This window comes from Lynx rufus, unplaced genomic scaffold (genome assembly GCF_022079265.1).
Source record: "Lynx rufus isolate CCGP_SWC_20201006 ecotype Redwood Valley unplaced genomic scaffold, mLynRuf1.p SCAF_26, whole genome shotgun sequence".
NCBI lineage: Eukaryota > Metazoa > Chordata > Mammalia > Carnivora > Felidae > Lynx > Lynx rufus.
Window position 1 is genome coordinate 4,651,157 of NW_025814841.1, and position 15,986 is coordinate 4,667,142.

Here is a 15,986-nt window from a genome sequence, read left to right on the forward strand (position 1 = left end):
TTCGGATTCTGTGTCTCCCTCTCTCTCTGCCCCTCCCCTGTTCATGCTCTGTCTCTCTCTGTCCTGAAAATAAATAAAAACGTTGAAAAAAAAAATTAGTGAGCACTTGCTATGTACCACATGGATGCACAGAACATATTTCACAATAAATATCACCTCTTGTTTTTGTCATTAGGGTTCACACCGCCCCCCCCCAGCCCACACACACACATGGGCCCACATGGCCCTGTGTGATCTATCCTGAGCCACCTCCCTGACCACCTCCCAACCCCTCCCTCTCCCTCACAGGCTCCGGCCGCACTAGTTTCCTTGCTGCAAGCTCGCTCCTGCTTCAGAGACTTGGCATCTAGCATTCCTTCTGTCCAGATTGCTTACCCACTTCCCTCAGTTCCCACCTCAAATATTTCTCAAAACCTGTGCTATGCCCTCTTCATAAATGATCTCATTTAGTCCTCAGCAATCCTATGAGGTGGGTACCATGTTGGGTTAAGCGCCTATGCAATTGCCAGTATTTGACCATTTGGCTTACCGGAAAGCAACTTCCTATTGTTCAACCTAATATTATGCCTATTTTACAGAGGAAGGAATTGGGCCTTAAATAATTTGGCCAAGGTCACACTGTTATCAAGCGGCAGGGACAGGATTCAGTCTTAGACCTCTTTTATCCTAAGGTCCACACCCTTAATGTCTAACCATTTGCCTCCCAGACCTTCCCTGTTTCTTTCTTGGATTTTTGTCCTTCCATTTGGTCAAGGAGCATGACATACCCTCTACGAAGCTGGGGTACCAAGAAACTGAAACACTAATGTTCCCACTTGAAGAGCCTCGAGCCTTCCAGTCAACACAGAGGCTGCCTACCTGGATCTTTCCTGTCTCTGCTATCTGGCTCCAAGCCGCTGGTAAGTGAGCCCAGACAGCCAAGGATGAGCCCTACAGCAGACCAGATCTGCACTTCCTGAAAAGTGAGGGGTCATCACAAGCTATTAGGCCTTGGGGATCTTGCCTGAAAACAGAAAAATGGCTCAGAAACTGGGGAGGAGAAAAGAAACCTGGGAACTTAAAAACACTATTTTAACACTGTTAAACCCTGTTATAACTCTCTCATCGGCTGAGCAGAAGCCTCCCTAGGTAGTAAGCACATAGCCAGGGGCTTGGGGAAGTGTCTGAGAACCAACATCAGAAGAGAGGGCAATGTTAATTGGCACAAGTGTATGGGGCACCTGGGTGGCTCAGGCGGTTATGTGTCTAACTCCGGATCTCGGTTCAGGTCATGATCTCAGGGCCCAGGTAAGGGCCTTGATCTCTAAGGGCCCTGATCTTGGCTCAGGTCATGATCTCAGAGCCCTGTGTTGGGCTCTGTGCTGACAGTTCGGAGCCTGCTTGGGATTCTCTCTCTCCCTCTGTCTCTCTCTGCCCTTCCCACACTTGCGTGTGTGTGTATGTGTGTTTATCATGAGAGTAGATAAATCTTCTGAGCAAAACCACACCGTGCACTCTCTCTCTCTCTCTCACACACACACACAAAGTAAATAAATAAACTTAAAAAATATATAAGCACAAGTGGAGGGCTTTGGGGGAACACCAACCATCATCACTTCTCGCCCCCAGCATACATGCAGTCTGAAGACCAGATCTGGCCCAAGCTTGATTTTTTTTTTTATTTTTTTTTTCAACGTTTATTTATTTTTGGGACAGAGAGAGACAGAGCATGAACGGGGGGGGGGGGGCAGAGAGAGAGGGAGACACAGAATCGGAAGCAGGCTCCAGGCTCTGAGCCATCAGCCCAGAGCCTGACGCGGGGCTCGAACTCACGGACCGCGAGATCGTGACCTGGCTGAAGTCGGACGCTTAACCGACTGCGCCACCCAGGCGCCCCCCAAGCTTGATTTTTTAATGCCATTTTGAATATCATTGCCAGACAGTAGCGTATGTTACAAACTTTACCAGTTATGGCAAATCTGCTCAGGGGAAAAATGACTCCCATCCTCTGTTTAGCTCTCTGGGTTTCCAGTTTTACTTGGATTTGGGTCTATCTGCCAGTTCAATATCCTGCCAGGTCTTTGATACCTGGAGGATTTTTAGAGGATGTACCCTGGAGGGCCATTCCACATCCTTATCTCACTGTGTTACTGAAAAGGAAAGTCCATTAAGTGTTCTTAAGCAGAGGAATCACATACTATCAGTCCTTTTGCTTTGTTTTGTAAAAGATGTCTGACAGCTGTGGGAAGAATGGGTGAACTGGGGACAGAACCCGAACAAGGAAAACCATTTCAGAGGCCATCGCGTTCGTCCCGGTGAGAAATGCTGTTCGCTTGGCCTGGCCTGTGCCAGCGGCAGTGGAGGGAGACAGAAAAGAACCAATTCAATAGGTATTGTGGATGTATCTGCACCAGCTGGCAACCTGCCTCTGGGGGTGAGCTGAGCAGGTGCTCCAGGTGGTCTATCCTACGGCCTCGGCCGTACAGCTAGTGGGCCAAATGACTCTAAAATCCTTCCCAACTCGATGATTCTATTGATCTAGAACACCAACGACATGGCTATGGCTGTGGGTAGAAATACGCACTGTTTGATAGTTGTGACCCATGCCCACGCACGTGGTCATATGTGAGCCTCATAGCAATCCTGGGAGGTACATATTATTTTTTCCACTTTAAAAATTAGAAAATTCAGGCCCAGAGAGTTTAAATGATGGATCCAAACACTGACCAAATCCAATGGCTCTTGGGTTCAAATGCAAGTCTTTTGACTCCAGAACCCACCTGTTTCTTCTCTCATGAGAGTAGAGAAATCTTCTGAGCAGAAGTGCCAAGGAGACCATAAAGTTGAGACTAATAAAATCAATGCTATTATTTTAAAATAAATAGATATCTGTATTATTAAACTGATACAAGTGTAATTATAACAACGCCCTGTATTCGAGTGCTTACTCTGTGTAAGGACTATTGAAACACCAAGTGTATTATCATAATTGGTCCTCACAAGAACCCAGGGAGGGAGGTACTATTATTATCTCCATATCATATATAGACAAACTGCAGTATAGTGGTTAAATATATTGCCCAAGTTCACACAGCTAGTTAGCTGTGGAACTGGAATTAAAACCCAGGCCACTTAGACACCTGAGTCCTTTGGGCTAAATGGCCTCCCAAGAAAGAATATATACACAGGTGATATTATATGCATAGGAAGCTTCTGAAACTCCCTGTAGGAAGGAAGACCAGAAGCTAGAAGGGGAAGGAAGATTCCAGCTTTCACTGTCTGCCCTTTTGTATTTTTTGCACTATAGTGACTGAGACTGCCAGCAGGCCACCAATATCCATTCTCCCCTTCTTCCTTTAATTATAGGAATCCTGAGTGTTAGCTAGGCATGTGGGAACCCATCTTGAGTGTATACTCCCCAGCCTCCTCTATAGTAATAGGTATGGCCATGTGACTAAGTTCTAGCCAGCAGAAAGGATATATGTAAATTCTGGGCCATGTCCTTACAAGGAATGGAGAAAGGTTACCCTAGCCTTTTTCCCTCTGGATCGCTGGGATGTAGCTATGATGACAGGAGCTCAAGCAGCCACCTTGGACCTAGAGACAGAAGCAATATACTGAGGATAAGAGAGCTACCTTACTAAATTGGGGAACTCTATTTCTGGAATTTTACCTGAGGAAAAAAAAATCAAACTTGTATCATATTTAAACCACTATATTTTTAGGTCTATTTTTAACAAGTTTCTGCCGTATCTAACACACATACGCATATATTGCCTTTTTCAAGGAAAAAACTAATTAAAAGGGGTGCCTGGGCCGCTCAGTCGGTTAAGCATCTGACTTCAGCTCAGCTCATGATGCCACAGCTTGTGAGTGCAAGCCCCATGTTGGGCTCTGTGCGGACAGCTCAGAGCCTGGAGCCTGCTTCAGATTCTGTCTCCCTCTCTCTGCCCCTCCCCCACTTGCGCCTGTGCTCTCTCTCTCTCTCTCAAATATAAATAAACATTAACAAAATTTTTTTAAACTAACTTAAAAAATCATGACATATGGAACATAGCCACAATTATATATTTGAGATAATTATTCAGTGAAATAGTAGTAAGTACTTAAAAACAGCTCTCCAGGGTGGGGAAAAGCCCTGATTTGTAGCGTTTTCCAATTTTCCTGGTGTAAATACTCTTCCAGGGCTGATTTCAAGCTACCAATGTGAGGTCACTGAGCACAGAGTTGGGAAGAGAGGGTACACACTTGGCTCCCAAGAGTTAACAGGAACTAACTCTAGCATACCACCACAATTATCCCTATAACCTTTGGAGGAAATGCTTTAAATACTAACTGCGACAAAATCTGGACATGATCAAATAGGATTCTAAGGAGCCTCTGGTATAGACGAATAGAAGGGTTTTTTAAAGTATTTTTTTCTAACTGGAAGACATTGCTCAAGTCAGAAAATCTTACAAAACATGAAAGATATTTAATTTTACTTCTCAAACGATGGGTTTGGACTCTACATAAGTTTCATACTTACTGCAATAGAAAAGATGAAAGCTAGAAATGATGTTGGGAACACACAGTCCTTTAACAACCATTAATCATACCTACTAGCATGGGAGGGAAAGAGGGAAATCAAATATGGCCCCTGCAAACATTGGTGGCTTTAATATGCAGTGTCTAGAAATGAGGCTCCATTTCCGAGTTGTAAGATTATGAAGATTAAGGAGAGTATTTCTCTCTGTCCAACACCACAAATTAAAATGAAGTCTTCCTTATTAGTATTTTAGCTCAGTTTTGCAGAAATGAAATTCTCTCGTCCTAAGGGAGCAATGGCAAGTTCTACCAAGAGCGTACTGTGCAGGAGGAAGAAGAAGGTGGGTATGTTTGGGAAGGGCTGCCACACGGAGCAATTGCCACAGTTACAGGATTTTTAAATCTCGAAGACAGTGAGATTACAGTAGCAAATGCTGGAAACGTGTGGGGCTTCAAACGTTTCCCCAGGGAAATGGTGGAAGCCCTATCGCCTCATGGAACCTCACAGATAAATTCCAAAGAATCTGAGCCCATCCTCATCAGTCTGTCAAATTTCCACAGACCCTCTTCCCACAAACCAGTCTTAAAACAAAAAAATATACCCAGGTGAAAATAGCTGAGGAAATGCTGTCTCAGAGTCTGAATTCTTCTTTTACTTAAAACAATCCTCTGCTCCTAGAACTTGCCTTATTAGAGCTAGAATCAAGTGGTTTAATCCATGGCTCTGAAAACAAAGTCTGGTCAGGACGGAATCCAAACATCTGAGATCCGCACGAATAAATGTCCCCGGGGGTGACTATTGCATCTGGAAGGGTAGGAGCCATTTCTACTCTCTAGGAGTTGCACAGAAAGGAAAGGAGAAGCATGTTGGATTCCAGGCTGTCTTGCTCCTGGTGTCTGATGTCATTGCAGAGGCCACCAGTGGCCCAGAGTAAGTCCAGCTGGCAGATGACTGGATAGCCTACAGGGCTACCCTGGGCTTATCTTCTTGGCTGCAAGCCTCTGAGCTGTGGGGCTCTGTCTGAACGGCCGGATTCCATACCCAAGCAGAGGCTGCACACTACCGGTGACATCCAACCAGTCGGCAATGAGCTTCTGGGCAATTCTTCCAAGAGACTAGATGGACACCTGGAGCCAAACTTTATCAGACTCACTGAAGTTTGACCCTTATAAACAGTTCAGTTCTCCAGAGTTTTCTGGCTTGCATGTGGTTGGAAGTGGGACCGTGCCAAGTTCCGAGTCCAGCTTTGAAATGTTTATCCTGTACCACCTGCTCCAAAACACGAGGTGAGTAAGTGCCACGGCTCGTGGGCTAGGTATGTGTGGTGCTGCCTGACACGCCAGAGTCACATGGTCGTACAGATGGCCACCAGCCACGCGTCTGGGCTTTTAGCTTCTGACAGTTTCCATTATGGTTCCTCTGACAGGCTGTGGTGTGGGATGATTTGGGGGGACTATGTTTTCTTGCGCCCATTGCCATCAGGAAAACTGCATACTTTGCCAAGAGACACTGTTCTTCAGAGTTCCCTGGGGCTGAAGTGCAATGACCAGGATAAAATCAAACCTGAAGTACGAATAGCTTACCCAAACCCTAGTCAACGAAAATGACTAGTGCCTTCTAATTTTTTTTTTTTTTCAACGTTTATTTATTTTTGGGACAGAGAGAGACAGAGCATGAACGGGGGAGGGGCAGAGAGAGAGGGAGACACAGAATCGGAAACAGGCTCCAGGCTCCGAGCCATCAGCCCAGAGCCTGACGCGGGGCTCGAACTCACGGACCGCGAGATCGTGACCTGGCTGAAGTCGGACGCTTAACCGACTGCGCCACCCAGGCGCCCCGACTAGTGCCTTCTAAATGCAAGGTACTGTCCCGGGAGGTATGATGTGGGGTGGGGGGCGGGGGGCGGGGAGACAATACAAAGAAGTAAGACTGGGCGCAAATACAAAGTAAAAAATTTGGTCCTTGCTTTTATGCAGCAGAGGAGCAAGATCTGAAACAAATACTTCCTGTGTCTCTCCTCCTCGGTGAAGTTTGATCACCACCCCTAGCTCAGTCCAAAGTATTTAGGTTAAACCACATTTGTGGCCGCACCATACAAAATTGCTGTTTTTCTGGTCAAAAAGGTAGAATGTCAGCAACTTCATTTGGTTCAACTTAATGATCAGTTCTCCCAAAGCACTTTGCCTCTGTGTGTGTGTGTGTGTGTGTGTGTGTGTGTGTGTGTATCCAAGCAGTGTGCTGGTCCTGGGGATGAAAGACTGAATCGACATGGTCACTGCTCAGGATGAGCTTGGGTCTCAGTGAGACACAGAAAATTTCATACCATCAAGAAGGGTTCAACAGCGGCACTATTGGCATTTTGGGTCAGGTAATTCTTTGTTGTGGGGATGGCTGAGCTGTGCATTGCATGACGCACTCACTACCCACTCGACACCACTGGTATACCCCATACCCTCCCACACAGTCATGACCATCAAAAATGTCTCCAGATGTTGTCAGGTGTCCCCTCGGGATCAAAGTCACCCCTGATTGAGAACCACTGGTACGCATGTGCTAACGTGGCAGGATGCCAACATGGTGATTCAGAGAAACTTCCTGGAAAGGATGACACCTGGGGTAGGTCCTGAATGACATGTAGGAACTAGCAAGAGGAAGCAAAGCAGAGGCCATTGCACAAGCAAAGACATGACCCCTTGCCTGCACTTTACCTTGACGAGGCATAGGTGTGGCCCACACATGAGTGAAAGCCAACTTTCAAAAGTGAATTCTGAAAAGAATATTAATCCACATACTTACACTTTAAAAAGTAGATCCCCCCCAAGCCTTGGTTTCTGATATAACCTTCTTTCCATGAAATCCTCTTTCTTTAACAATGCTTGACCCAAACATAGGACCTCGATGAATTGAGGTCCCTCAGAATGATTTTAATGCTTGTGCAGAAGCAACACCAAGAGTTAGAATAATACTATTTTCTTTTGGCAAGATACTTCATAGGGCTTTTCTCTCTCTACTATTTTTTTTTGCATTAATTTTTTAAGTGCTTTAATGAGATGTTGAATACATACAAAAGAATGTTTTTTAAGTTTTTAATTTTAATTCCAGTATAATTAACATCCAGTGTTACATTAGTTTGGGGTGTACAATATTGTGACTCAACACTTCCATATATCACCCGGTGCTCATGAGGACAAGTGCACTCCTTAATCACCATCACCTATTTCACCATCCCCCCCACCCACCTCCCCTCTGGTAACCATCAGTTAAGAGTCTGTTTCTTTTTTTTTTTTTTTAATGTTTATGTATTTTTGAGAGAGAGACAGAGTGTGAGTGGGGGAGGAGCAGAGAAAGAGGGAGACACAGAATCTGAAGCGGGCTCCAGGCTCCGAGCTGTCCGCACAGAGCCCAATGTGGGGCTCGAACTCACGAACCGTGAGATCATGACCTGAGCTGAAGTCGGACGCTTACCAGCTGAGCCACCCAGACGCCCCAAGAGTCTGTTTCTTGGTTTGCTTCTCTCTCTCTCTCTCTCTCTCTCTCTTTTTTACCCTGTGTTTGTTTTGTTTCTTAAATTCCATATATAAGTGAAATGATATGGTATTTGTCTTTCTCTGACTGACTTAATTTGCTTAGCATAATACCCCCTAGCTCCATGCATGTTGCTGCAAATGGCAAGATTTCATTCTTTTTTTTATAGCTGAATAATATTCCATGGTGTGTGTGTGTGTGTGTGTGTGTGTGTGTGTGTGTATCACATCTTCTTTATCCACTCATCTATTGATGGACACTTGGGCTGCTTCTATAATTTGGCTATAGGTGATGCTGCAGTAAACATAGGGGTACATATATCTTTTCAAATTAGTGTTTTTGTATTCTTTGGATAAATAGCCAGTAGTGTGATTATTGGATCTTAGGGTATTTCTATTTTTAATTTTTGAAGAAAATTAATTTTTTGAAGAAATTCCATACTGTCTCCCACAGTGGCCGTACCAGTTTGCATTCCCACCAATGGTGCGAGAGGTTTCCTTTGTCGCCACATCCTCACCAACACTTGTGTCTTGTGTTTTTGATTTTAGCCATGCTGAGAGGTGTGAGGGGATACCTCATTGTAGTTTTGATTTGCATTTCCCTGATGATGAGTGATGTTAAGCATCTTTTCATGGGTCTGTTGGCCATCTCTGTTTTCTTTGGAAAAACATCCATGTCATTTGCCCATTTTTTAGATTATTTGTTTTTGGGTGTTGAGATGTATAAGTTCTTTATATATTTTGGATGCTAACCCTTTATCAGGTATGTCATTTGCAAATAGCTTCTCTCATTTAGTAGGTCGTCTTTTAGTTTTGTTGGTTGTTTCCTTTGCTGTGCATAAGCTTTTTATTTTGATGTAGTCCCAAAAATTTATTTTTACTTTTGTTTCCCTTGCCTCTGGAGACATGTCCAGAAAAACATTGCTCTCGTTGACGTCTGCTTGTGCTTTCTTCAAGGATTTTTATGGGTTCGGTTCTTACGGTTAGCTCTTTAGTCCATTTTTGAGTTTGTTTTTGCATACGAAAGAATATTTAACATGCAAACACACAGAGTACTAATGAAGCACATAACTTCCATGCTGCTGTGGACATAGAATATCACTCCCACCTTTAAAGTCTTCCGTGTACTCCTTCCTGATCCCATCCCTCCCTCTACCTCCAGGGGAGAAAGATTTTTTTGTTCACATTTATTCATTCAAAAGACATTTTCCTGACCACCCCACTAGCTATGGGTCAGGCTCTGTGCTATAAAGTAGTGAACAGAACAAAGCCTTTCCCTCCCTAACTTAAAGCGCTTTCACATCAGCCATTTCCGTTTGATTTCACGTTCTTAATATCCCAATGAGACTCATATAAGCAGCTAATAATTACTCTTTCCCTGGCCTGCTTCACAGATGAGAAAATGGAGGCTCAAACTATTGACTTACCCCAGGTCACGTGGTTTCTAAGTGGCAGAACTGGAGCAAGAAGACAAGTGGTTGCACCCCTCCCATCCACCTCCTTCCATTGCACCACATCGTCTCTCCTCCTCTCCTGGCCTCGCCCAACAACAACACACTGGGGCTTCGACTGCTGCCGAATGCCAAGTTCGGCAGCTGAAGTGAGGCAACCGCAGAGCAGAGAGCTGGGTGGGGTCCAGAGACCCCTAACAGCCATGCTGGATTCAAGACTAACCAGCCTGCATGTTGGGAGGGAGGTCTCTGCAGTGAAACAGCCCCCAGTGGGGACAGACTTGTCCCCAGGAATTTGAGACCATATCCAACCCCGACTTTAAAGTTGCACTATATCATACGCACAAAACCATCTTTTTGCCTTTTCCATTTCATTGGGGAAAACATGGTTTACTTGTGGTTCATTTATTAGCTCCTTAAGTTGGATAAACTTGGGGCCATTTATGTACGACTCGATTTCTGCTTCACTTGTTGGTATCCTTTGGTAAAGACCTCCCTGTAAACAAAACTGCTAATGCCTGATAATGCCAGGTGACAGAAAGACAGTTCTCAGAGGCTTCCCAAAGGTGAAGAATGGCTTCTATCTAGTGTAGCAACGCTGATCCATTGGCAGCAACTAACCGGGGTGTTGTCTTAAGAAGGCTCAAGGATCATAATAGATTTGCAATCATGGGCTCTGGAGAATGGAGTGGGGGCTCTTACACCACGTATTTATCAACCCTGATGTGGCCTGTGATCAGTCAAGATTAGCCAAGCACCAAGGAAGGCCTCAGACCAGAAAGGTCCATGGTGCCCAGTAATTGGCCTATGTCTTGGTGTCTGACCCTAGTCACATACTCAAAGGAAGGCAAAGATCTGGTTCCTGGTTCCAGACCCTTTCGAATGAGGACATAGCATGACAAGAAAGTCCCAGCTCTAGAACCAGATGTGACCTCTTGTGACATAATAAAAAAATATATTTGGTCTCTGCCTGCGATTCCTGACACAGAGCTCTTAAAACCCGTCTAATCTCCTGAGTGATAAAGATGCTAAGACATCTTTTGTTCTAATATTTGGTCTTTGACCCTAGTTCCTGACAAAGCTCCTAGGTCCCTCGGGGTTTCCTGGGTGACAGGAACATCTTTTGTTCTAATGAGGTGACTCTTGGTGAGCTCCTGGATAGCTTCAGGATGAGGGCTGGTCACCCGAAAGACCAAGCCATGATTAGAAGCTTGGAATTTTTAGACCCACCCCCATCCTCCAGGGAGCAGCGAGGGGCTAGAGTTGGGTTAATAATCCATCATGCCTACGTGATGAACCTCCATGACAATCCCTCAGCTATGGGGTTTGGAGAGCTTCTGGGTTGGTGAACACTTCCATGTGCTGAGAGGATAATGTGCCTCAACTCCATAGGAGCAGGAGGTCCTGCACTAGGAATCCTTCCAGACTTTGCCCTGTGTACTTCTTCTTCTGGCTGTTCATCTGTATTCTTTGTATCCTTTACAATAAGCCAGCAAGCGTAAGTGTTTCCCTGAGTTCTGTGAGAGATTCTTGAACCTGAGGAGAGGGTCATGCAGACAAACCTCTGATTTATGGCCAGTGGGTCAGAAATACAAATGACCACCTGGGGGCTTTCGATTAGTATCCAAAGGGAGTAGAGGAAGACGAGAGTTTTCCTTTAGCTCTGTTGGACTCATTGACTCCGTCCACGAATATTTTTGTTGCGGGCTCTTCTGTGCCAGATCCTCTGCTGGACACTGGGGATCCTAAGGTGACCAAATCAGAGACCCCGTCCTCAGGGTGCTCGCTTCCCGTCAAGTGGGTAAGACAGATAATCACATAAATAGCAACACTGCAGTATAGTGAGGACCATGAGAGGGGAAATGCAGAATCCTACCAGAGGTTGTTCACACGGGTAGTCAGGAAAGGATGGCTGCCCATATCACTGGGGGCAGAGAACATTCTGCAATGAGGCAAAGAATCCCTACTCTTCCCTGAAACATGTTGGTGAGGTTGTTTTGTGACCTGTTGGGTCTTGATGATACTAGGAAAGGAGGTAGAGGCTGGACTCTTTGCTTTAAGGGGCAGAATAGGTACCCAGGGCCGCTGTATACAGTTATGCAGGTTGTGGCTTACACAAGGTAACTGGCTTAAAGGGGAAAACAGGAGGGAGGAAAGGGTAACTTTTACCAACTCTGCCCAAAGAGGGCACCTTTTCTAACTTGCCCAAGGTGCTCTATTTGCCAGCAGAGAACCTAGGGGAATTATATCTTTCCATTACCCTATAACCATGGAAGGTAGGACTGACTGGATTACCTTTTAGCTGCTTTCATGGTGTCTACACATCTTAATATCCTTTGATCTAAATGGACATCCAGACATTTCCTTGGATCTACATGGAAGGGTTCACTCAGAGCAGCCGAAGCTGTGGGTTCTGGTTAAGGGTTTTATTACAGGCATGAGCCTCCCTCTGAAGGAGACGCTGGAGGGGTGAAGGCACAGGAGGCCCTGAAGGTCAGAGAAGGAGACACCAGGCTGTCAGTCAAGCAAACTGAGTAGATCCACCACTGTGGAGGGACCATATGGAGAAGACTGTGGGAGGTCTTTGGTGGGGGGGGGGGGCGTGTGGGTTCCTTCTCTGTGGATCTGCCACAAAGCATCTGAGGAAGAGCCTGGGACTGCTGTCACGTCTAGAATCAGCAGCCAGGAAGAGGAGCAGGATGTGGAGGGGAAGCGAGTGAGGACAAGTGAGACCCTGGCACCTTGGTATCTGCCTATCACCACATCTAACCCCGATGATCTTCCAAGTGTAATGGCCACTACTTCAGTTTCACCTTCCAGATCCTGAACAGATTCCTCCATGGGCCAGATCTAACTCGGAACCATGTGGGAGAGGGGGTCTGGGAAAGGGAGTTCCATTTCAGCCAAGTCACCAGAGTGCAGCCCGCCATGCTTGAAGAAAACATAGTGGGTGAGGGCAGCTCCAACCTTCTTTAATAAAGAAACAATTCAACAAAGTTAATAAACCTCCTGGTTTTAATAAAGAAACCAACTCTGCAGAAGTCCCCAGTTCAAAGCACCGGTGGTCCTGAGACTCATGGGTATAGCTGAATTGCTTGGGGGAGCTGATAAAAAGACCAATTCCCAAGGCTCGTCTCTCCAGATTCCAAGGTGCAGCTGGGTGCCTATTTCAGCAAGCTCTATAGGTGATCCTGATGGGCACGAAAGCTTGAGACCCACTATCCTCAACCTTACAAGCAAATAAATAGGTTATTAATCAATGCGACTCAAATGACCTCCTATTGGAAGCCCTTATCAATTACCTGCCTTTTAGGGACACTGAGATGGTGACCCAGATGTTCGACACAACCCCAAATTCCCTCCTGAGCTGGACTTGATGGGTCCCCCATCTCCCTGCTGGAACCCTCTCAAATTCAGACTCGAGATTCACTCCTGAACTCTCCTCTGAGGAAGCTGGGTGTGGCTGGACAGCCGGAGAAATCTCACGCAGACACTGCTAAGGGGCTGATGGATTGGGAAAGCCAGAGGTATGCTCCACCCTGCAAACTGGGTTTACTGGTAATCACACAATTGATTTATCTCATTCAGGTGATCACTATTAAACAGCATGCCTGCGACACCTTGAAGTGCGTGGGCATCCATGCAGAGTGCTATGTGTCGCAAGTGAAAATGATAGGCACCTGCCTTGGAGGTCAGGGATGACCAGACCTGCAGACCCTCCCATGTTCTTGTTGGCCCTGGGGCTCTCAGATCCTCACCCGGGGAACATACCTGCCCACCTGTCTCCTCCCCAGCACCACGGAAACTTTTGACCCAGCTTCCAAGGCTACTGGGAGTGCCAGCCTCTCTCTCCTTGGGGAGGTAAGGCAGGCAGCTTGAGAATCTCAAAGGAGGATGGGGCAGGGCCTGGAGTGGCCCAGCTAAGGTGCAAAACAGAGCTGAGAGAAGATCTTCCTGCTGAGTTCCACAGGGTCAGAGTCAAGGCCAGCACGCACCCCTCAAATTGTTCCCTTCCCATGCCTGCCTTTCCTGCCTTTGCAAACAAAGTCACAGAGGAATTGAGCCACATTAAAATGCCCTTCTCACCCTGTCTTCTCCTACTACTGGTCAGTTTTAGCATTTCTGACTCAACAAATTGAGCCAGAGGGGGGTGGGGGCGCAGATCCTCAACCAGTAAAGTGCCTTGACCACCCAGGGAGCTTGTCAGTGACACAGATTCCTGAGTTCCACCCTCAAAGAACCTGACTCCATAGGCAAGACTGGGAAACTGCATTTTAAGTAGTCACCAGGGATTCCACTCAAGTGGCCAGGGACAAGATTCTGGAGAACACCACCCCGGGCAGAATGCCTGTGGAGGTGAGATGAGCAGAGGAGGATGGGGGAGAATACGACTCCAGTCTAGGTGGGACAAATGAAAAAGACTTCAGGGTGGGCAACACGCATAGCTTCACAAAGACCCTGGGAAGGGAGATCGCCTGGATCCGTTTATCCCAGTCTGCTTGGTTCATGGCTGTATCTCTGGCATCTCATAGGGTGAGGACAAGGGAGGGGCAAACGAGGTGCCCGGAGCATTAAAGGAGGCTCTCACTCCCAATTTCCAGCCCTGGACTTGTGCGACCCTAGGGAGGGCACCTGCTAAATGTCGCCCCTCAGCATAGCCCTGGCACCTGCAACCGTGCCTGGCACACAGTAGGCACCCTGTAAATATCTGTTGACTGACTGAATGAATCTATTTAACAGACATCGCATAAAGCGCAAGCCTTTACACTCGGTGTGTGCAACTGGGTGTGGGGGGGGTGGGTCCGGGAGGCAATGACACCCTCAAAACGAACTGGACCCAGATCTAGCTCCGAAAGAAGTTTCTGATCTGGTTAAGTTTGGCAAGCCCGAAAATAAAAAACGCAAGGGAACAAAGGCTGGTGGATAATGGAAATCTGGGGGCAGGAGAGAGGGAGTCAGCCAACATGTTCCGTGAGAGCAGGGCCCCGGCCTCTCGTGCCATTCTCTGTTCCTGGCACAGCATGGGTAGGTACGCGGTGGGCACAATATACATTTGTCAAGTGACCGAGTGGTAAGCGCCAGCCTCCAGCTTCTAGAGATGTACCCTGGTGTGCTGTGTAGCTTTATAACTGAAGCTAAGGCCGGTAAAGCAGGTGCCTGGAACTGGGTGAGGCTCACGACAAAGGCCCCCGCTAACAATCGAGCCGCGTGGTTGCCAAATTTGGCTGGATGATCCAAAACATCTGATGAGTGTTTGGAAAATAATGACTCCCAGGCCCCACCCAAGAGGTGCTAAAGCAGGATCTTTAAACTCAGGGATCCGTATTTGAACTCCCTGGGCGCAGTTCGTGAGCACCCAGGCCTGGGAACTACTGCTCCCATCAGGACTCAAATCTCCAGCTTTTCGAGAGCACTGGATCCCAGCCTTCAGGAGTGGCCACATCCTCCCACAGCCCCGGGCCAGGTGGGGAGGCAGAGGCAGGTGAGGCACAGAAAGCAGCGTGCCTGGGCTCACGCCTGCTGACCAGCTGGGTGACCCCTTTTGGTTTTAAAAAGTGTTTATTTAGGGGCGCCTCGGTGGCTCAGTCGGTTGAGCGGCCGACTTCGGCTCAGGTCATGATCTCACAGTCTGTGAGTTCGAGCCCCGCGTCGGGCTCTGTGCTGACTGCTCAGAGCCTGGAGCCTGTTTCAGATTCTGTGTCTCCCTCTCTCTCTGCCCCTCCCCCGTTCATGCTCTGTCTCTCTCTGTCTCAAAAATAAATAAATGTAAAAAAAAAAAAATTTTTTTTAAAAAGTGTTTATTTAATAGAAGTTAGATCATAGTGTTAGTAATTAGGTTATTAATAATCACTTAGCATGGATATATTAATTATTAATATATAGTAATTATATCGATATAATAATATTGGTAGATTGGCAGATTATTGTAGACCATAGTATTGGTGGTTAGATTATTATGCTTATTGGTTATTAGTGTGTTAGTTGTTATTGATGTGTATATATTAGATAATTAATTTAATTTGAATATTAATCATTCTTAAATTATTAATATACGCTGAAACGCATTTAATGGTATGCTTTTTTCTTTTTTTCTCCCCAATCTTTTATTGTGAGAAAATACACATAAAATTTACCATCTGAACCTTTTTTTTTTTTTTTAACGTTTATTTATTTTTGAGACAGAGAACGACAGAGCATGAACGGGGGGTGGTCAGAGAGAGAGAGAGACACAGAATCCGAAACAGGCTCCAGGCTCTGAGCTGTCAGCACAGAGCCCGACGCGGGGCTCGAACTCACGGACCGCGAGATCATGACCTGACTGAGCCACCCAGGCGCCCCTGAACCATTTTTAAAAAACGTTTATTTATTTTGTGAGAGAGAGAGAGCACACATGAGTGGGGCAGAGGAGGGAGGCGCAGAGAGAAAGAGAGAGACAATCCCAAGGGAGAGACCATCCCTGTGCTCTCAGCGCAGAGCCTGATGGGGCTTGATCTCACCAATCAG